Consider the following 23,099-nt stretch of genomic DNA (forward strand, 5'->3'; position numbering starts at 1 on the left):
ATGTAATCACTTTATTTGTGTTTCAACCGCGGAAAGACATCAATAAAACAGCTTGTGAACAATGTCAAATCATGTCACATTTACCTCAGGAATGTTTTCCAATGTTCGCAGTTCCTTAGCTATCTATATATAAAAAACACTAGACAGGAGCTTATTCACTGTTAATTATATGTTTGTGTAAATTTGCCATGATGGTATCACAGAAGGTAGTTTTCATAAGCACTTGTTGTGCTTATGAAATCTACCTTCTGTGATACTAATACAAACATTTCAGTTTTTATTTGAGTGTAATTATTATATCTGAAAATAAACAGCAGCTGAATATAATACCTCTGTTGTTAATTGTAACCTCTAATATTGTAGTGTACTAAATGAGCGGGTTCCCTGTATAGTTTGCAACATTATTTGGGAGAGATTTTTTGTCCTTAAGTAAAACAAAACTATTGGTATCGGCATCAACCGATATCATTCTGAATAATCGGCTATCGGTATCGGCAGAGAAATTTAGGTGCATCTCTACTAATTACTAATAAGATTTCAGTATTAATATTACAGTTAACATCCAGCTTCAAGTTACACATGACAATTAATGAGATTAATACACTTTTAGTCACTATCAATCACCATTGAGTGTTTGTAATAACTTCTGACTGCAATCCAATGAGGATTTTGGTCAAATGATGAGGCAGAAATATGTTGCTAGTAACATTTTAGAAGAATTTTATGTGGAAGACACACACATACTGCTTCTGTGAGGTGTGAAGAAATTTAATAACTAGTAGTGTAACTAATTATTGTTGCCAGAAAGTAATAAGTAAAGTAATAATATTACTTTTGAAAGGAGTAACTAGTAACGAGTAATAAATAAAAAAATTTGAGTAACAAGCCCAACACTGCTTTCAAGTACCGGGATGCTGATTATAACAGTCAGTTACCAGACAATCGTCGACAATATCAGGGAAAAAAATGACATTTTTCACATAGCCCCATAGTTACCATACACATTTAATCACATGCAATAGCATGAATTACATATTTTCTATAGTAGTTAGTAGGGTTAGGAATACAAAATCGATTCAAATTTTGGAATCGGATACTTAAGTTCTGGAATCGAATACTTACTATAAAATTAAAATTTACGATTTTGTGCGCATTTACTTTGATTTTAAACCATTATTTAAGAGCAAGATGATGCCAAAGAGAACACTTCTGTACTTGTGCAATGTTTTTTGTGCTGCGCACACATCCAAGTGTGCACAGAGAGATGCCTCTCATATAGTGCACGGACAAATACACACATACAGTAATTGTCAAAATATCCCTGTAAACACAGTCAGTTTGTCTTAAGTGAACATAAACAGATGAGAAAGAAAAACAGTAGTCTATATTGTATCCATGCTTTGACAGCAGCCTATATACCAGCTGCCACCAGTCATTCATGTAAATCAGAGAAAAAAGAAAAGGAAAATCACTCACTGATTGACAGAATAACTTTTGTAACTTTAATTAGCCTAATCTGTATTTTATTTGCCCTTTTTTCAGCACTGACTACACTAACGACTAGGTGTGTCTTTCACAATTTTGTCAAATATTTTTTCTTATCTTGATTTGATGTTTTTTTATTCCTAAGTTAACACTGCTATTCATTTTTATGCAATATATTTTGCTCTGCAGATGAAAAAAATGAAACTATCCTATAAATTCTGAATATCAGTGATTTCCCTTATTTTAAAAATAATATCAAGTATTGTTTTATTTTGGTCTGCACTCTAATAAAAGTTACACAGAAACAAATATGGTAGCAGTCTTTAAATAGTGTACATAATGAATAAAAAAAAAAAAATCACAAACATGACCATTGTAATTCAAATGATTTTATATATACAATTTAGGTTTTTATTGCATATTGCAAACGGATGAAGAATTTACGGTTTTCTGAATATCTCTTTCACACGTTTCCAATGTTGGCAGCTCCATTATAGCATATTGGGGCGTTATACTTTGCTGTAGATAAAATAAAATAAAATAAAAAAATAATAAAAATAAAATAAAATAAAATAAAATAAAATAAAATAAAATAAAATAAAATAAAATAAAATAAAATAAAATAAAATAAAAACACTAATATCATTTTTAATTACTTCTGCTTCTAAATAGCCTAAATAAAGCAGTAACTTTTATTTTGTTATAAGCAGCCTATGGAGACCTTGGACCTCAAGAGCCAGAAAGAAAAACATAACCATTTTGCTCATGTAGAATGAACCAAATTCATTTTTAACCACTGATTGTAGACAAATAAATACATTATAGCTTGACTACAAGTTTAAAAACAGTGTTACAAGTTATGATTAAGCAAATTTATCATGATGAAATATGTCTACTCAGGCAATAACGGCAATAAGAGAAACATCGGACCTTATGAAAGAAGATACATTGCTATGACATCAGCATTCATTTATCATTCTTACAATGACCACCAGAATGTCCACCTTTACCATGAACATAAATTGTGTTCTGTTAAGTTGTATTCAATAGTTCTCCTCATGAAACGAAATTCAAATTCAAATTCATTTCAAACACAAATTCGATAAGAACAGTGTGGAAATCATTTGCAAAACTAACATAACACCATAGCTTATGTTTTATGTTAAAGCACAAACTCAACCTTTATGTTTCAATAATGAAATTGAACTGAAATTAACTCATTAGATAAAGTGCAGCCAAGCTGAACATGATGCATTTTTACGGTGTATGTCGCCTATTGTCTCTGGCGGGGGCGGGGCTCGCGTATATATAATCTGATATCGCAATATCTTTTGAGGCAATTACTTGAATTATTGAAAATATGTTTTACATATTGTCCAGCCCTAGCATCGAAAGTACAATTCTGTACCAGCTGAGTTACAGAGCAAGTTTAAAATGTCAGAAAGGCCAAACATATGGAGCTTCAAAATGTATTCATTTACAAATCATGCACTATGGCAATGATATTAAAATGGCAGACCATGGTCCGGTTCCGGACCTCAGCTTAGTTCCATCCAGACCGTGGGACATAATTGTGCCATTTTACAATTTCTACAGATTAAAGTGAGCAGTGTGTCAAAACAAAAGGAGCGGTTCACACCACAACGGCTCAGGGTCGTTTACTGTACTGATCTTTCGGCGCTATATACTCTAATACTTTCATCTAGAGCCAAACGTGCTTCATTCAAGCTCTTTCCGCTCCATGCACATTGCTTTCTCCTGATAAAGATTTAAAGACCTCCGCTGGGGAGGAAATATAAAGATCGGACCTCTTGAAACTTTAATTGAATACCCCTGCACTATGGTAAAAAGTGTTTTGGGGTCACAATATAATATTGTGCAGTAAGTCTATATTAATCGATAATCTGCCCTTTTTTTTGTATGAAAAGGACAAAAAGTGCTTGCTGTTTTACTAGTGTTCATTTCTGTTGGAAATTGCAGTGTTTTGCATGTATTGGTACATTTTTTGCATTTTGCAAAAAAGTAAGTAGAGGTACGTCATCACCTCAAATGCACAAAACGCTTCCACTATACAAGAGAAAGCAATAGCCGCACGATGATTCCACTAGGGCTGTCACTAACGATTATTTTGGTAATTGAGTAATCGTTCGATTAATCTGATGATTATTTGAGTAATCGAACCCCCGCCCCTTTCCCCCTCTGAGAGAATACATACTGTGTGTAAGCAACTATAAAGTTTACTCTGTTCTTCTCCCAGTTCACCGGACACTTACATCTCTCCGTGTATTTTGAGAGAAGTGGATGAATTCACGTGTTGTAAATCAGACAGATCTGATTCAACGGCGGCGTAAACAATCATGGTGGCACCCATCACGCATTTAGCTTGTATATATCAACTACTAATGAGAAGAAACGGAAATATTAAATATTAAGTGGACATTTATTTCGACAGAAATGCTACAACCACTGTAATTTCTTGAACAAGAACATTTCATTTTGAAATTGTGATGAGCAGTTAGCACATTTAGAAAGTAGGTGTAGGTTTATACATGACTTACCTTACAAATCTGATTAAATTCCGCACAGTGCATTTCCAGATGAATGTTAAAAGTAATCCAAACTCACAGTATATGCAGAGATTGAGTTTGAGACGTGCCACTCCTATAAATAATAACAGTGTGCTGTATTTACTGTGAACGGAGCCGCTCGGAGACGCACACAGTTAACCTACAAGCGTGTAAATAATTACAGCACGTATATATTAAACCTGCAAGAAAAACATTTATTTAATTGAATCACAGCTTTTGAAAATTCACAATAGCATTAGGCTTTATTATGAATTTTAAACAGGTTTAATATCGTGCAGCCTTAGAAAACGGTCTAATAATTCTCATCCGTGGAAAGCGCCATTTCCGGTTTACTTACTTGATTACTTAACATTAGCAAATTGAAATCGAGGATTTAGCCTGTAGTGCAAGACCAATTTGTTGACAGAGGCTATTTACACTAACTCTGCCCACCAATGTCTGGGTTAGCTAGACAAAATCACAAAAGAAACCTGTCTGATAACAGGAACAGTAATGTGGAGAGTAAGGTGGATTCTAACTTGCGTTAACAGCTAACGCCACTTTAGCTGTTGACGCAAGTTCAAATCCACCTTTTTCTAAACTCATTCTTCTCCTCAGAGACACTTAGCTCAGAGTGGTGTTTTTTAATAAAATTAAGAAAATATTAGTGGAAATGAAGTTGAATGGGTATTTAATATTGGGAATAAATACTAACAAGTAGGGTTAGGGGTAGATGTAGGGGGGATTTAGGGACAAGGACAAGTAATGTCCAAATGAGGCAGCACCCATTTATGATTGTAATAAATATAACCATATACACTGAATATTTTGTTATTACTGCATACTGTTTTATAATATACTACAATACACTGAGTATCTGCCACTATTTGCGCCATTCACATCTATTGCATCTATTGCAACCAGAGCGTCTATTGCAAGTAGCCTCTGCCAAGAAAAGAAAAAAAATCAGTGATATGTGGCACAGCAGCCTTTAAGTCACATTATTTGCTCCTCGTTTTCTTTTCCCTTTGTAATCAGTAAAACTATTGTGACTTTAAACTACACGTCTTTTAACGTGGGCAACTCCTTCCTAAACCGTGAGCTCTCCGTGACCCAAAACAAACCCCGCCAAAACAAAACTGAGAAGTTGTTCTACTTGTGCGACCCAGACCATAACCGCCAGCATTACGCCATTGTGGCCTCTCTGCGTCGAGGTTTAACTGGACTAAGAGGAGAGTAAATTGATTGGGACTGACTGGCTCATAAGCTTATAGCAGCCAAATCTTTACATCATCAGCACTGAGGCTTTACTGAAGATGACGCCAGCCGCTCTGGAACACATTTGCCAATCAGCATTACAAGCAACTGAAGGGCTCAGGAAATTAGCTCAAACTTATATAGGCAGAGTGGAACAGCATGTGAGAGGTTGAAAGTCAATGGTCTTAAAGGACATGTAGGAATGATCAGAATGCAAGTTTAGTTTAGTTTCCAATTAATTTCTATTAACTAATTTCTTCCACCTATTTGTACAGCTTTTTAATGATTCAATATCAAACAGCTCAAAATCACCACAAACAAGCAAAAGGAATAAAAGATTTGTACTCAAACTGAAGGCTAAAACCACAACTTTTGAATTGATAGATACATTCAGACATACAAATGGCGTACAATTGCAGAGGCAAAATTTAAAACCCAATTCCAAAAAAGTTGGGACACTGTACAAATTGTGAATAAAAACAGAATGCAACGATGTTGAAGTTTCAAATTTCAATATTTTATTCAGAATACAACATAGACGACATATCAAATGTTTAAACTGAGAAAATGTATCATTTTAAGGGAAAAATAAGTTGATTTTAAATTTCATGACATCATCTCAAAAAAGTTGGGACAAGGCCATGTCTACCACTGTGTGGCATCCCCTCTTCTTTTTATAACAGTCTGCAAACGTCTGGGGACTGAGGAGACAAGTTGCTCAAGTATAGGAATAGGAATGTTGTCCCATTCTTGTCTAATACAGGCTTCTAGTTGCTCAACTGTCTTAGGTCTTCTTTGTCGCATCTTCCTCTTTATGATGCGCCAAATGTTTTCTATGGGTGAAAGATCTGGACTGCAGGCTGGCCATTTAAGTACCCGGATCCTTCTTCTACGCAGCCATGATGTTGTAATTGATGCAGTATGTGGTCTGGCATTGTCATGTTGGAAAATGCAAGGTCTTCCCTGAAAGAGATGACGTCTGGATGGGAGCATATGTTGTTCTAGAACTTGGATATACCTTTCAGCATTGATGGTGCCTTTCCAGATGTGCAAGCTGCCCATGCCACACGCACTCATGCAACCCCATACCATCAGAGATGCAGGCTTCTGAACTGAGCACTGATAACACCTTGGGTTGTCCTTGTCCTCTTTAGTCCGGATGACATGGCGTCCCAGTTTTCCAAAAAGAACTTCAAATTTTGATTCGTCTGACCACAGAACAGTTTTCCACTTTGCCACAGTCCATTTTAAATGAGCCTTGGCCCAGAGAAGAGGCCTGCGCTTCTGGATCATGTTTAGATATGGTTTCTTTTTTGACCTACAGAGTTTTAGCCGGCAACGGTGAATGGCACGGTGGATTGTGTTCACCGACAATGTTTTCTGGAAGTATTCCTGAGCCCATGTTGCGATTTCCATTACAGTAGCATTCCTGTATGTGATGCAGTGCCGTCTAAGGGCCCGAAGATCACGGGCATCCAGTATGGTTTTCCGGCCTTGACCCTTACGCACAGAGATTGTTCCAGATTCTCTGAATGATATTATGCACTGTAGATGATGATAACTTGAAACTCTTTGCAAATTTTCTCTGAGAAACTCCTTTCTGATATTGTTCCACTATGTTCCGCTGCAGCATTGGGAAAATTGCTTATCCTCTGCCCATCTTGACTTCTGAGAGACACTGCCACTCTGAGAGGCTCTTTTTATACCCAGTCAAGTTGCAAATTGGTCCTCCAGCTGTTCCTTATATGTACATTTAACTTTTCCGGCCTCTTATTGCTACCTGTCCCAACTTTTTTGGAATGTGTAGCTCTCATGAAATCCAAAAAAAGCCAATATTTGGCATGACATTTCAAAATGTCTCACTTTCAACATTTGACATGTTATCTATATTCTATTGTGAATAAAATATAAGTTTATGAGATTTGTAAATTATTGCGTTCCTTTTTTTATTCACAATTTGTACAGTGTCCCAACTTTTTTGGAATCGGGTTTGTAATTAAAAATATGATATAGAATCACAGAATCACTTCTTTTTCATTTAAGGTGATGGCAGATATTTACTGAGGGGTTTATAAATCTAATAGGAGAAAAAGAGAAAACAAAGAGGACCCAGGGGAAACTTGTTTGAAAATATTTTTTTTGTTTGTTTATTTTTAAAGAAGAAGAAAAAAAGAAAAAGCACAGCCTACCTACTGATGGATCTTTAATTTGGGGATTCCACACCAGAAAAATCCACAAACCTGGAGATAAACAGAACAAAACAAGGTCAGTGATGCACTAATTACTAATACTTTACACTGTATACACTGCCAAAATTTTGACATTTAGTTGTTTAGATGCAATAGACTTAGTGAGAACAGGCATTAGCATGTGTTTACAAGTCAGATTTTCAGCCATTAGCATTTTTTCCACAAATGACAAAGCAGGATTTGTGCCTTAATTTTGAAAACTTTTGGACTTTACCAAGCTATCAAAAAAGACAACAAACAGACAATAATAATTCAATCAAATTATTACATTTAATTATAAATTATTAATTTAAATAAATTATTTAATTTAAATTTGAGTTTCTATAATATCAAATTGGAATAATTCTTGCACAAACCTTTCTCTGCTTATTAAATAAAACTATCCAGATGAATGAAGAACATGTCCGTGTTTGTTTAGTCACTGTTCATTCAGTTCATTCATGTCCCAGTACATTTAGCCCATTCACAAACAGAATGTTTCATTCAGACTCAAAACACAGACACGTTCACCATATTTGCTCAGCATGTCCAAACAATGAAACACTCCTTTTCCATTCACTTACAATATTCATTCAATTACAAGATCAATTCAGGTTGAGTGAAGCCTCAATTTGGGCCACATCCACCAGATCGTTGGGGGTTGTAAATAAGGCCCAAAATCGGGCTTAAAATCTTCAAGTGTGTGGCCAGTCAAAGAAGATCCATTCACCTACAAGATCAGTTCACTTAGAAGATCTGTTCACTTACAAGATTTGTTCAATTAGAAGATTAGTTCACCAACAAGATCCATTCATTTAGAAGATCTGTTTACCTACGAGATCCATTCACCTAGAAGATCCATTCAACCATAAGATTTGTTCACTTAGAAGATCCATTCACCTACAAGATCCATTCATTAGAAGATCCATTCACCTACAAGATCCGTTCATTTAGAAGATCCGTTCACCCACAAGATTTGTTCACTCAGAAGATCCATTCACCTACAAGATCCGTTCATTTAGAAGATCCGTTCACCCACAAGATTTGTTCACTTAGAACATCCATTCACCTACAAGATCCATTCATTAGAAGATCCGTTCACCCACAAGATTTGTTCACTTAGAAGATCTGTTTACTTATAGAAAATTCATTTACCTACAAGACTTCTTCTCTTACAAGATCCATTTACTTATAAGATACGTTCACTTACAAGGTTTGTTCATTTCTTCACTTTGCTCAAAACAGCGATTCCTTAACCCTCTGGAGTCTGAGGCTGATTTGGGGCTTGGAGAAGTTTTGACATGCCCCGACATTTGTGCTTTTTTCAGTTGTTCATAAACATATAAATGACAAAAGTGTCATTACAATGTATTCAGCACAAACTAGGCTACAATAATATGTGAGAAACATGTATGTACATGTTTGTATTTTTGAAGGAATAATGTTTATGTGTGGTTATTGAAAAAACAAAAAACTTAATTCACTGAAATAAGGCCAAAAAAAAGTACATTAAATCTGTGTTCACAAGACTTTTGGGTATTGGAGGTTGTAGACTAGAGTTTTTGCTTCAGAATTATGTAAAAATGATGCTGCCTACTCCTTCATATAAAACAATATATTGATTTAGTTTTTGTAAGACACTTTTTGTCAAGAAACACAGTATGCGTGGAGGCGTGAATCTGCATGAATAATGGGCCATTTACACATGAGAAGACAAAAGAATCACATAATAATGACCTGAAATGTCTTGCATATTAATGAGGCCTTTCAGTCAGGTAGGCTGTGAAAAAAAGCCCTCTGTAATAATGTCTCAGCTCATCATAAACAGCAATACTGTGAAATATTATTACAATTTAAAATAATGGTATTCTATTATATTCTTTAAAATATAATGTATTTCTGTGATGCAAAGTGTCTGAACAATTATGTTACCTCTATGGCATTTCATATAGGCTTTTAGCTTAAAATCATGCACATTTGGAGAAATATTGATGGATTCTCATATGTTTGTCAATTTTCTATACTGAGAAGTAATATTTATTGTCATCACTATGAGTGCTGGATACTGTTTTTTCAATTCATACTTGCAGCCGGAGGGCGCTCTCTGTACACCTTTAGTCCACAAATTATTCTAAAGAAGAAGAGGACATTTCAGGAATGGTGTTTTTAATTCATACTTGCAGCCGGAGGGTGCTCTCTGTACACCTTTAGTCCACAAATTTATATAAAGAAGAAAAGGAACTAGGAACTAACTGCATGTCTTCTAGAGATCGCTAACCATTGCTTTAACATCCAAATAAACACTTTTCAAGACAATAAATACACGATTAAGACGATGAATGCATGTATTGCCTCTGAATTTGCGTCTAAATAGCGCTGGCTCCGTGGGCGTGGCCGCATTAGCGGATAATGAGCTGAATCACAGACTTCTGACATGGCTCTGTTTTCATACAGATTACATAAACACAATGTTTGTTTTCGATTTGACTTGCACGATTTAAAACCTGACATTTCAACGTTTCTTTAGACGTAAGTGTCATTTTTTTTTGTCATTAGTATTCATAAGTTACAGTTCATTTTCTGAGAACTATTAGATTGGACTTCGTTCAGAGGGAGAGGAGAGATCACGCATCACGTTAGTTTTCTTTATTTTACAAAAAGCACAACATTGTGTTTTTACTCTGAGTGTACACAAATAAAAGAAGACATTCTATAGTTTCAATTGATATATTACTTATGTCTCTATGACAAGAAATGGCAGAGTATTTTAAGTCTGTTTTGCTGCAATGTGAAAAAAATCCTGCAAAACGCGCCAGCGCGTTTTCAGACCTCAGGGAGTTAATAACTAAAACACTGCTTCTCTGATTTTATGTCCATTTGAACACTAAAAACACTTCAGCTTTGCACTTTAAAACCATTTCTTTGGCTTTTAGCAAGCATATGTGCTGGACTCACACAGAAACACCTGCTGATATGCTCTACACACATCCATCAATGTCTCACTGTTATTACTGATTAGCATATGGCAGTGCATCAGAAGGTTACTCTATCGTGCGTTCTTGGCATAGTCAGCAGAATTGGGAGAATAAAGTGCCGTGATCCGTTTCAGTTGAATCTGAATGGCAAAATTTGGGTTGTTATGACATACTCATACATACATACCTCACCTCTAACCGCTCTTCCTTATGCAAACGTCTGATACACACACAGAGCTTGACTTGGAAGCCAGGCCAGCATGACCCTTGGAAAGCACAAGTGGAACACGTACGCTAATTGAATGACTAACAGCTTCTCCTCAAACCAAGACACTTTTTTGGCGGGAAAATAGAGACTCAAATTGGATGTGGGTTCTGCTTTTACTGTAGCTGTTTTTCCTGTTGCACTCTTGTTTGGCGAGACCCTCACCGTTCTTTAAGTATTCCCCCAACGCCACGGCACGTGTAATGTCATGAACTTTCATTATTCACCGCTCAACAGAGAAAAACAACTTTCTGATATAATAGAAATGGAAAGATTTGCTCCACTAAGCCCCTGCTGGCTGCGGCAAGACTCTTGCTTCCACTCTTAACTTCTGCCAAGATCTGAAGAGCAGTTGACTTGTCTGGTATTGCTCCTGAGCCAGAGTGAGAACCACTGATATGAATACTAATACAAATAATGATTAAAAAAAAAAAAACATAAACACACATGGGTAATGCTGTTTGTACATGCCCTAGTATTTTAAAGATCAATGTTGCCTGAAGATGCCAACGTAAGCTGCGTTTCATTTGCAGTATGTCAATCAAAATAGGGTGGCTTATTAAAGTATAGAAAGGATTAATCTATGTGTACTATAAGCTGCAAATAACGTGCTTGTAAAAATATGGCCAAATGCAAACTAAAACACTGTTGTTAAGTGTTCAGAAAAAAAAAATATTGGTGGAATTGGCAAACTAAAACAGAAGACAGAATGTCAGTTATTGGCAACTTATCAAACGATGTTGCAATCAAGTTCAACAAGTGTGCTTTAATAAGAGCACACAAGTCACAAAATAAAATTTAAAATAACAAAACAAACAACACAAACCACAATAAAACAAACAAAAACAGCACAAAACAAAACCCAAAACACAACAAAAACATCACAAAACAAACCACAACAAAGCAAAACTAAATCACAAAACCAAACCACAAAACAAAAAAACAACAAAAGAACCCCAAAGCAAACCACAACAAAGCAAAACAAAATCACAAAACCAAACCACAAAACAAAAACAAATAATAAAAAAAAATATTTAAATGGTGTCCCTTCTATTTTTTCCTTCTTGATGTTAAATGGATAGCCAATCCAGTCTATCGTACTGGATGTTGGAGATACTTTTCCTTAAACTAAAACATTAACCCACGCAAGGCTCTGTGTTGTGTCTATACACACAAACTCTCTTAGACTGGAAATACAAACCATATCATTTATATCTCTTAGTCACACTGAGCCCTTAATTTTGTGCATTTGAAAAGGAGCCTACCATCAGTAAGAAAAGCAATGGTGCAGCTTAAGATGGATCTGGCTCAAAATGAGCATGGCCTTATATATGTGAGATTATGTTTACACAACCTCAGATTTTCCTCTCTGTGCTCTATAGTTACTCAAAGGTTTGTGTTTCAGTCATGTCCCTTGTAAATCACTGTCACGTGTTCAATCTTAAGTGCAGAGAGGCTGAAGTAAAATCAATCTCTTCTCTAAAATGAGTACCTATAAATGTATTGGTCAGTTGAAGTCTGCTTTTATAATTATAGCCCTTTGGCATTGCCTAAAATGTTAAATATATATAAATTTTTGACTAGTTCTTTTTCCATTTAAAGGTGCCCTAGATTCAAAAATTGAATTTACCTTGGCATAGTTAAATAACAGGAGTTCAGTACATGGAAATGACATACAGTGAGTCTCAAACTCCATTGTTTCCTCCTTCTTATATAAATCTCATTTGTTTAAAAGACCTCAGAAGAACAGTTACGTAACAGTCGGGGTGTACACCCCCAATATTTGCATATGCCAGCCCATGATCGAGGCATTACACAAGAGCAAGCAGTATTAACGTCTGGATGTGCAGAGCTGAATCAACAGACTAGGTAAGCAAGTAAGGACAATAGCAAAAAATGGCAGATGGAGCGATAATAACTGACATGATCCATGATAACATGATATTTTTAGTGATATTTGTAAATTGTCTTTCTAAATGTTTCGTTAGCATGTTGCTAATGTACTGTTAAATGTGGTTAAAGTTAGCATCGTTTCTTACTGTATTCACGGAGACAAGAGCCGTCGCTATTTTCATTTTTAAACACTTGCAGTCTGTATAATGCATAAACACAACTTCATACTTTATAAATCTCTCCAACAGTGTAGCATTAGCCGTTAGCCACGGAGCATAGCCTCAAACTCATTCAGAATCAATGTAAACATCAAAATAAACACTGTACTTACGCGATTAGACATGCTGCATGACGAACACTTTGTAAAGATCCATTATGAGGGTTATATTAGCTGTTTGAACTTTTTTTATGTTGTTCAAGGCAAGCGTGAGCTCTTGGGGTATTTTGAGCTGAAACTTCACAGACACATTCAGGGGACACCTTAGACTTATATTACATCTTTTAAAAAAAAGTTCTAGGGCACCTTTAAAACATCAAAACATGCATTTCCTACACTAACATTTATTAATGTGAGAAATACTTCAGTATAGTGCAATTTATTAAAGTAAATAAATAAAAACAAATGGAATTCATATAGATTTCTGAAATATCATGTGACACCGAAGACTAGATTAATGGCTGCTGAAAATTCAGCTTAGATCACAGGAGTAAATTACATTTTAAAATATATTAAAATAGAAAACAGTTATTTTAAATTTTATTTTGTTCAAATTAATGCAGCCTTCTTGAGCATAAGACACATTAGAGACAAAAACATTATTAAAAAAAAAAGCTTAAAAAAAAAAAAAAAAAAAAAAAAAAAAAAAAAAAACCACACACACATAGGGTTAGGGTTGTGTCAATATTTTGAATCCCCAAAATAATGACACAATCAAAATTAGTCCCACACATCCACCACTGGTCGGACAAACAGAGCTCTTAACCTCTCTGCATATGAACATTAGCCAAGAAAACAAAGGGCATGATCCATGTTTCATCTCGATAATTTGGCACATATCAAATCACCTTTGGGATATTATTTCTAAACATGCATCTTCCTGAATCAATCACTCTGAAAAACTGACAGAAAGTTCTCAATCGTACGTCTTTACATCTGTTATTTCATACCACTGTAGACATCTAAAAGATCTTCATCTGTGAGAAAGCACTTTTGCTTCAAGCAACATTTCTTAGAATAACACCGACGAAGAAGATTTTGACAGCTTCCAAACAGCTTCTCCAACGCAAACAAGCAGCATGAATCAGCTCTGGCCAATGACATTAATCTCACTGACAAAAGCAGAATCCCCCAAAAACCAAATTGTGGAGCTTTCTGCGGTAAACCCGACATATCTCCAAGAAGCCAGCAGACCAAGCTAAAATCCAGACGCAAATGACAACACACTTTCCAAACCTGAGGGCCGGACCAAGACACATGCAAAATTAATCATAAATAATCAAAGTAAACAGACTGAAACAATAAACTCCCCTTTCTTGCTGCATTTAATGTAGTCGTAAAGAAAAAACAACGAGCCAAACGATTTTGAACTACAGCGTATGGACAAATGCCTATTAAAAGGATAGCTGAGAAAAGGTGAAAGTGGTTTTTCCTGCTGGCTTTTATCTTCCAAACAGACTTCTTATGCAAATGGCTGAATAGTAGAAGGCCAAACAGCCAGGCCTAAAAACAGAAAGAGGAAAAGGAAACTAATGAAAGAATACCCACAGAGGGTGTCCCTTTTGAAACAACTCAATTGACTGAAGCCAAAAGCAGTGAGACCTATGGAAGACCTACAATAACACATAAAAACAGAACTGCCCTCCCATGAACCGATCACAAAGTCACAGGAAAGTGTTCAGTGGTTCTGGTTTGGACAATGATGTAAGTGGACTGGCTTCAGCACAAAGATTAAAGCAGAGTCCAAACAGAGCTCATAAGTCTGGACAGTTAGAAATAAGGAGCATGAACCTAGTTCAGGGGTTCTTAAACTGTAGGCCACAGACTGATGGGCCTTGAAGGACTCTAAGTGGTCTGTTGAATTTAGGCTTTTATTCACATATAGCCCTCTGGAGTCTGAGGCTGATTTGGGGTCCTGGGGTAGTTTTGACATTCCCTGACATTTGTGCTTTTTTCAGTTGATTATCAACATATTAATGACAAAAGTCTCATTACACTGTATTCAGCAGAAACTAGGCTACAATAATATGTGAGCAACGAGTATGTACCTGTTTGTATTTTTGAGAGAATTACATATATGCATGGTTTTTGAAAAAACAAAAAAGTCACTGAAATAAGGCCTCAAAATGCATACTAAATTTTTTTTCACAAGACTTATGGGAATTGTATATTTTAGTGCTTCAAAATTACGTGGAAATTATCCTGCCTACTCGGACAAAAAATGATGTATTGATTTTAAATTTCTAAGACACTTTTTGTTAAGGAAGCCATTCAGTCGGGAATGTGACTGAGTGAACTAAGAAAGAATGCAATGACAAAAGACATACATTATTTTTTGTTTGAAGTTCATTTAAAATATAGTTAACTATATAAATGAGAGTCAAAGACACATTTTGAGTACACAGTTATACCTGGAAATAAATCCTGTTCAAAAGATATATGTGAACATCACACCTGGCATTTGGTGTTTCTACAATGGAGGAACAAGAAGAAGAAGAAAAAAAAAAACTACTTTTCCTGCTTCCAGTCAGTGATCTCAGTATCATATGCATGCAGCCCAATGTGGACCAATATCTGGTCACTATGATTCTCAAATCTGTGAGATAAAAGAAAAAACCCTCTGTGAGCATGCTGATAACAGGATCATATCAGCTATTATATTAATGTTAATATAATGTACCCTTAACAGAAAACATTATTTTTGTGATTTCATGCATGCACGTATTATTGCACATTATGTGAAGAAAATTTTGTATAGGCCTAAATTTTAAATTACAGTACCGGTCAAAAGTTTGGACACATAACTATTTATAACGTTTTTGAAAAAAGTCTCATCAAGCCTGCATTTATTAGATCAAAAATACAGGGAAAAAACAGCAATACTGTTAGATATTATTACAATTTAAAATAATAGTTTTCTACTTTAATATACTTTAAAATATAATGTATTTCTGTGATGCAAATCGTCTAAACATTCATGTTACCTCAATGGCATTTCATGTATTATATTTGTTATATTATAGAGCCTAAATGTTAATGTTCAGTTTAATAAATTGCCAAGACATTTTATTTCAGTATTTATTACATATTTCAGTCGATTTCACTCATCTCAGTATAGCAATATAGTTTGGGAATTGCCAATATAGCAATTTACTAATGTTATGAGTAGTAAACAAAACCATGCGTCGATCTGCCCCATTAATTCACACTGAGACACACACAACTTGTAGGATTCATATTTAAACAGTCCTTTAGTTCTTTAGAATAAAGAACTAAAGAATAAAAAAAAATTTAAAAAAACTTACCATTTACAATAATTGGCTTCATCAAGTTGATCCTCGAAATGAAATTGAAACCAGCTCTTCCACTGAGGTAAATCCTTTTAGAATTATTCTTCACCGCATATCAAAACGATGAAAAGTAGCCTACATGAAAATGACCAAGCTTGATGCATTTTTCCAAGTTGACACAGGTGTTCACTCTATGTTGCACTAATTGCCTCAGAATTTGTGTCTGAAAAGCACTCGTGCTCTGTGGATAATGAGTGGATAATGAGCTGACTAGCAAATGACTGACAACCTTCTCTTTTCATACAGATTACATAAACAGAGAATATTTGTTTTCGATTTGACTTACACAATTTAAAACCTGACATTTTAACATTTCTTTAGACATGTGTCTCATTTTTGTGTGATTAGTATTCAAAAAGTTACAGTTCATTTTATGAGGACATAATGGACTTCGTTCAGAGGGAGACGACAGATCACGCATCATGTTAGTTTTCTTTATTTTGCAAAAAGCACAACATTTTGTTTTTACTCTGAGTGTACACAAATAAAAGAAGACATTCTATAGTTTCAACTGATATATTACTTGTCTCTATGACAAAAAAATGACAGAGTATTTTAGGTTGATTTTGTTGCTATGTGAAAAAAATCCAGCAAAACGCGCAGGCGCGTTACCCGGCTTCTGAGTGATAAACATTGATCAGCGAACATAAACGGAAGCTCAACCGAAACTGCTTGATCCGTGAGTACAAACCTCGAGGAAGCTCTAATGTGCTGTGTAACACGAGAATGAAACTTATTGGTCATGAAACTCATTGAGAATGAAACTCAAAGTTCACTTCATCTATAAATTATGTGATCCCAACACGTCTCTTTAAAGAAGTTTTTGATAATAAAATGTATGGACCAATACTTATTGTAAATAAAAGTCTGGCTGAGGGTTGTGTGCCACCGAGTTTGAAACATGCGGTAGTGGAGCCCTTGTTAAAGAAACCCGGCCTAGATCCATTTATACTTCAAAATTTTCGCCCAATTTCTAAACTTCCTTTTATTGCAAAAATCCTAGAAAAGGTTGTGTTTTGTCAGCTTTTTTAAAGTCTTAAATGGCTTGGCCCCAGAGTACATCAAGGATCTATTGAAAATTCGAGATCGCTAAGATCTAACTCGCAGATTATGCTTACGGTTCCACGTACATATCTTAAGTGTAGAGGCGGAAAACAAAGTAAGGTCTACCGAGCCTTAAGACAACTTTTATTTTCTTTCACACACAGCACAAAGAAAGCGACCTAACTGCCTGTCAAGTAGGGCTGCACAATTTGGGGAAAATGTCATATTGCGATTATTGAGGTCAATATTGCGATTGCGATTTGCGATAGCGATATAATAAACAAATAGTATCATGAGTCATCTTGCTTGGTTCTCAATGAAAATACACACACAGATTACTGATAATGCAGAAATGTGTATTTCTCAACTCAAACTAGCAACAACAACAAACAAATGCACAGCGTTTTCAAATTAAAATGAAATTAAATAACATCTTTGTATTACTGCAAACTTGTTATAATCCCATTTAAGATATTTGTTTCTTTACTAATCTGTAGTGGTTCAACGGATCACAAAACTCACGGTTCGGATCACATCACGGTTATGACATCACGGATCAGATCATTTTTCAGATCAGCACAAAAAAAAAAAAAAATTGGATAGGGGTAACTTAACTTTGCATTTATTACTTAGCCCACTTAAACTATTCTGATACCATAGCATAAACTACTAGTCTAAATAATACATTATTAAAGGCAAGTGAACAGACTGTAAAAAGAACAAATACTGTAGACTACACCAATTACAACAAGCATAGATAAATACTACATAAAGTTACAAATAAAGTATAAGGCAGTGTTTCTCAACTCCAGTCCTCGGGACCCACTGCTCTGCACATTTTGTATGTATCCCTTATTTAACACACCTGATTTAGATCATCAGCTCATTAGGAGAGTCTGCATGAACTGAATTTAGTGTGTCATATAAGAGAGACATACAAAATGTGCAGAGCAGTGGGTCCCGAGGACTGGAGTTGAGAACCACTGGTATAAGGTCTAACTGTAGTATTAATTTTCATGCACAGATATGTAATAATTAAATGTAAAATGACACTGTTCATTGTATAAATTTAATATAGATTAATCTTTGTTAAAGCTGTGTTTTGTTGTTTGATTTACATGACAGACAACAGCAGGTATTTATAGGTTGCTGTCACTTTAAGAGTAAGACCTGCACGCACACATCGGACAGATATACATCCGAATTCTCACCTCGTTCAATTAAGACATAACTGAATGTGTTTACATGAATACTTGCTGAGAGGGGTATTTTGACTGACATAATGCGTGTATGTGACCATCCAAAGTGCACTGAGGATGCGAAAGTAGGTGCGTTCCATTCGATCGTAAGTGGACTGCGAAGTGGACTTCACAGGGTATTTCGCCATCTTAAGTGAGATTCCATTCCGAAGGGAGCGAACATGTTCAGTTCGAAGGGCACTGCGAACGGCATAGGGAATAAGGGAACATCGATACATCACTTCACAGGAAGTAGAGAGGTAAAATTACCCAACTGTCATTGCGCACCACGTCACCATTCAGAACTACGATGAAGCAGAGCCGTTGAAAGAGTTTAATGGCTCTCTGGTTTTGAGTATTCATACATTTTATACGAACGAAAGTATGAATGGTTATGGCGATGAGTGTTACATTTGTATATTTTATTGTATGAATAGGCATGACAAAGTAAAAGTGTTGAAAAGCAGCTAAGGCTCTATCATTTATTTTATTTTATTTTATTTTATTTAACGTTACCTCAGGAGTGTTTATGCGGCTGCGCGTGGAAAAGAAAGCGCAGGAGACCATGGATTAAGAATACATTTATACAGTTAACCAAATGAGAACTTATTTTCATATGGCATGACAGTTACAGCTTCAAATCTGTTAAGAGTCCATTTTAAATTCGAAAGTAAATTAAAATATCTATTTATGTATTTATTTATGTTATCAATCTCTGCGACTCTGTCGTTGACTTTCTTTGATGACGTTTGCAGGGCATTCCAAATTAAAGATTATTGTCAGCGAAGTTCACTTCAACGTGCTCAGGGAGTAGGGAGCAGTGAACACTGCGTAGGGACCCTGTCGAATGGAACGCAGCTAGAGAAATCAATTTGGAGTTCGCGAGCTATAACGCGCCTCTCTCTCTCTCTGTGCGCGCGAGCCTTGTATGTATGTGCGTCATGTGCGCACCGATAACAGCGCTGCGTGCGATACCGAATTAAATTCTCTTTCCTCTTCAACCACTACTAATCTGGGTTTATAATCTTATAGCCAAAATATCGCCATATAACAGAGGTAGCGTTTTTTCTTGCCACCAGTTCAGTGACCGTTTGCTCCGCATCCATCTTTACCCGTTCTCTGCGCTGCACACCGGAAAAGTCATGACCGTGCGCGCCACACATGCCACTGCCTAAACTGAAACTGACTGGTCTTCTTTTTATTAGCGGTGTATAAAATGGGCAAACAGCTCTCAGATAATGGGTTGTTGTGTCCACACATGTATTTTTTTATTTTTTTATTAACTTATTATTATTTTATTTCATAAAATCGCAGCATTTTGCGTCATATAATCGCACAAGCTTGACATCGCGATTGCGATTGCGATATGATTAATCGTGCAGCTCTACTGTCAAGTGATAGACGAAACTGACAATGATTTTTATCTTTTTAAACTGAAATGAAAGTCAATGTGGATAAACACTCACAGCCACGATGTACAAAACACCACACAAAGATACAGAAGAAAATGAATAAAAACATGTTGGATCAATAAACCATAAAAATATATATAAATAAATGCAGAAAGACCATACTGCAGATAGCTACGCATTTCGGATGTCGGCAAATCAAATTAAATCCACCAAAAAACAATCAAAAATTAATTTACAGAATTGAAATAGAACAGAATATATCATTCTACTGAATAAAAATAATTAAAGAAATTAAATATTCATAATCAAGTCACAAGTGCAAAATGCCTGAAGTGCAGGGGAACATATATTCAAAACACAAGCCACAAATACTTAAATTAGAGAACCCAGAGTGATCGATACATAAAGTTAAAGAAATTATTAAAATAACGAAAGATTTAATCCCTGCCGCCAAGATGCCCTCTGTCGGTCACGGATCTTGAAAGTGAAACTTAAATCTGTCACAGGAGTGGTTGGATTTATTCACGCACATTAAAGAATATTTATATTTATAAAATATAAAAGCTTCTTTCTATATTTATAAAAGCTTCTTTCTTTTCACATTTTTATTTACAGCATTATCATAATAACCTATTGGTAGAGAACTGGCACGTCTGTGTAAAATCAGATATTGAGCACCCCCATATCTCCTCTCATAACACCTCTGCGAAGATTCGACTGTGAGATTGGTAGTCGAATCAGGCTCCTCCTATCGAAGCTTCGAATCTTCGACTATTCAGGGTCACCCCTAGTGAGTTGATAAGTTGCTGTCAATGGAGGGACAGAAATCACTCAGATTTCATCAAGATCTTCAATTATGTTCGAAAGACGAACGAAAGTCTTATGGGTTTGGAACAACATGAGAGTGAGTAATTAATGACAGAATTTTCATTTTTGGGTGAACTAACCCTTTAAATAAAAGCCTCTCTGAGACCTGATGCCACCCCCAACTTTGTCTGTCATTGCTCCTCCTGCTACAACAGAAAAAAGAAAGATAGGAAGCAAAAAATAAAGAAACAAAACAATCAAACTCTCAAACACAAACAAACAAAAAAACTGAAACAACGGAGAAACAAACAAAAACACTAAAAACAAAAAATAAACACAAACAACAAACAAACACAAATAAAATGTCTGACAACGTAGTAAACAACTGTTTAAACTTTCATTCTTCAAGTTTAAATACAACTTTGAACAATACGGTGAATCTTTACTCTATGTGTCCTCTAGAAGAATTGCCTATGTTTAACATTTGTGAAGTTTCTCGAACAAACTGACAAGTAGACTGCCGGGAGAAGAAAAGCTTTTTCTTCCAAGTTTATTTTTTGTCGAAAGCACCCAATAAATCTGTCTAGGACTGAGGCAAGTGTTCAGAGAAGTAACAACAGCACTATGAAGACTTGAACACAACATCACACACCAGGAGTTGAAAGGCCAAACCCTGCGTGTGGACCTCTCAGCCATAAACCGCATCCTAAACCCCCGACTCAAAAGTCCGCAAGCACATCTGGCCCTGTGGCAGGAAGATGCCGTGATCATCTACTCCAATGTCCATTGGTGAATGAGAACAAGAGAGTTGAATACAGCAAGTGTGTGATTTCCACTTCAACCAAGTGTTTGCCTTGGAATACTGGAAACCACAAAAATCCTAAGCCTTATTATTCTGTGAAGTGTGGATCAAAGTTATAGATCCCTGTTGGAGCCATTAATAATAAAAGAAACGTGATAGGCCAGCACATCCTTTGGAGTTTAACATGGATCTCCTACATGCGGATCTACTGTTTTGTAGTCTCCTACAGAAGCCCTTCATGATTCATGTCCTCTGATGTGCATGTGTGTCTTGCTGCCATTTTGGGTTTGTGAAGTTTAGGGCCCTATGAAATTAGTTTTATTTTTTCTCAAATTGTGTTTTTTTCCAGTTTAAATCAAACCAAACCAAACTTTAATGTTGATGGGTTTCTGCATTTATAAGATATGACAGTAGTTTTTAATCAAATAAAATGTTGAAATGCTTGTGAAGTGGCTCTCAGAGCAGCTCTGGAGATGAATTCCACGTAGGGCCCTAAAAGTGGCGTGAAGGTTACAAGTTGAGATTGACGAAGCCTTTGAGGTCTCAGTCTGCTAGGAGCCGGTTCTGTCAGGTGGTTGTCACTAAGAGTGGGTGTAAGAACAGGGCCGGGGGCCTCAGCCCATCAGCTGGCAGACAAAGAGGGCCACTGTCTCTGAAGGGATGGCCTACCCCTACTAGGATTGATGGGGTGGTGTTGAAGGATGGAGATAGCAACCAAACAGACCATCTTTCACAGCCTGACCAGTGCCAGTGGCTTGTTTGGGGGCCGTGGCCCCCGTCAACACCTCTAAGCCCTGGCGTGGACAGTAGGTCTCCCCAAACTGGCCCGACCATGGCCTTTATAAGACAGACCGGGATAATCCAGCCCCACCCCCACCCCAAAAAAAAACTTTCAACAATTGTGCGTGTGTCCGGACTGTAAGGCATCTGTTATATTTGGATGAGAGAGAAAATAGCTATACTTACATTTGAGGAACTGGATGGATCAAATGTGATTATTTTCCAGTGTGTGACAGAGGAGGGTCTCTGGAACACTACCTTATTCTCTTCTCTCACAAAGAAAAAACATCATTCAGTTCCAATAATGGCTGTATCCCAGCCAAACCATATTTGATAGACTTAAAAGCAACTCTTTTAAATGTCTAATTGTGGTATTTAAGAGCCAATGATGAATAAGAGTGTGTCCAAAATAAAGATAATGAAATGTCTTTTTAAAAAATATAGTTAAATGCATGTGCCAAGTTGTTGGTTTCATATGGATTTGAAAAACGTTTATACAGTTTTCAAGTAAGGTTTCAGTTTGTGGGAGTCAACAGCCTCGTGGGCAGCGCTTCGACTCGTAGTGCGGTTGTGTCTCAGTCGATCAGAGTCCCGGCTCATGGTACTTTCTGATACCGCATGCCTCTCTCTCCCACATTGCTTTCTGTTAAAGATCTACTACCCTATATGAAAAATGCCCTATATAAAATGTTACTTTTTATCATTAATTTGAAACTTTTTAATATATGTGACCCATGCAGGCAAAATGAGTCGGAATGTGCACGGAATTTCAGGCTACA

General features: G+C 36.1%; 1 protein-coding gene across 7 annotated transcripts in view; it reads right to left on the reverse strand.

Annotated features, from left to right (window-relative positions):
• The window catches only part of LOC125247827, a 363,538-nt gene that overhangs the window by 265,168 nt on the left and 75,271 nt on the right, over positions 1 to 23,099 (reverse strand). For all 7 annotated transcript variants that reach the window (XR_007180189.1, XM_048159329.1, XM_048159328.1 and 4 more), the window contains one exon: positions 7,499 to 7,549. The gene's annotated coding sequence lies outside the window, so the exon portion shown is untranslated. The remainder of the gene's footprint in view (positions 1 to 7,498; positions 7,550 to 23,099) is intronic.

The sequence above is a fragment of the Megalobrama amblycephala genome, linkage group LG15 (assembly GCF_018812025.1).
Source record: "Megalobrama amblycephala isolate DHTTF-2021 linkage group LG15, ASM1881202v1, whole genome shotgun sequence".
In the NCBI taxonomy this organism is placed as follows: domain Eukaryota; kingdom Metazoa; phylum Chordata; class Actinopteri; order Cypriniformes; family Xenocyprididae; genus Megalobrama; species Megalobrama amblycephala.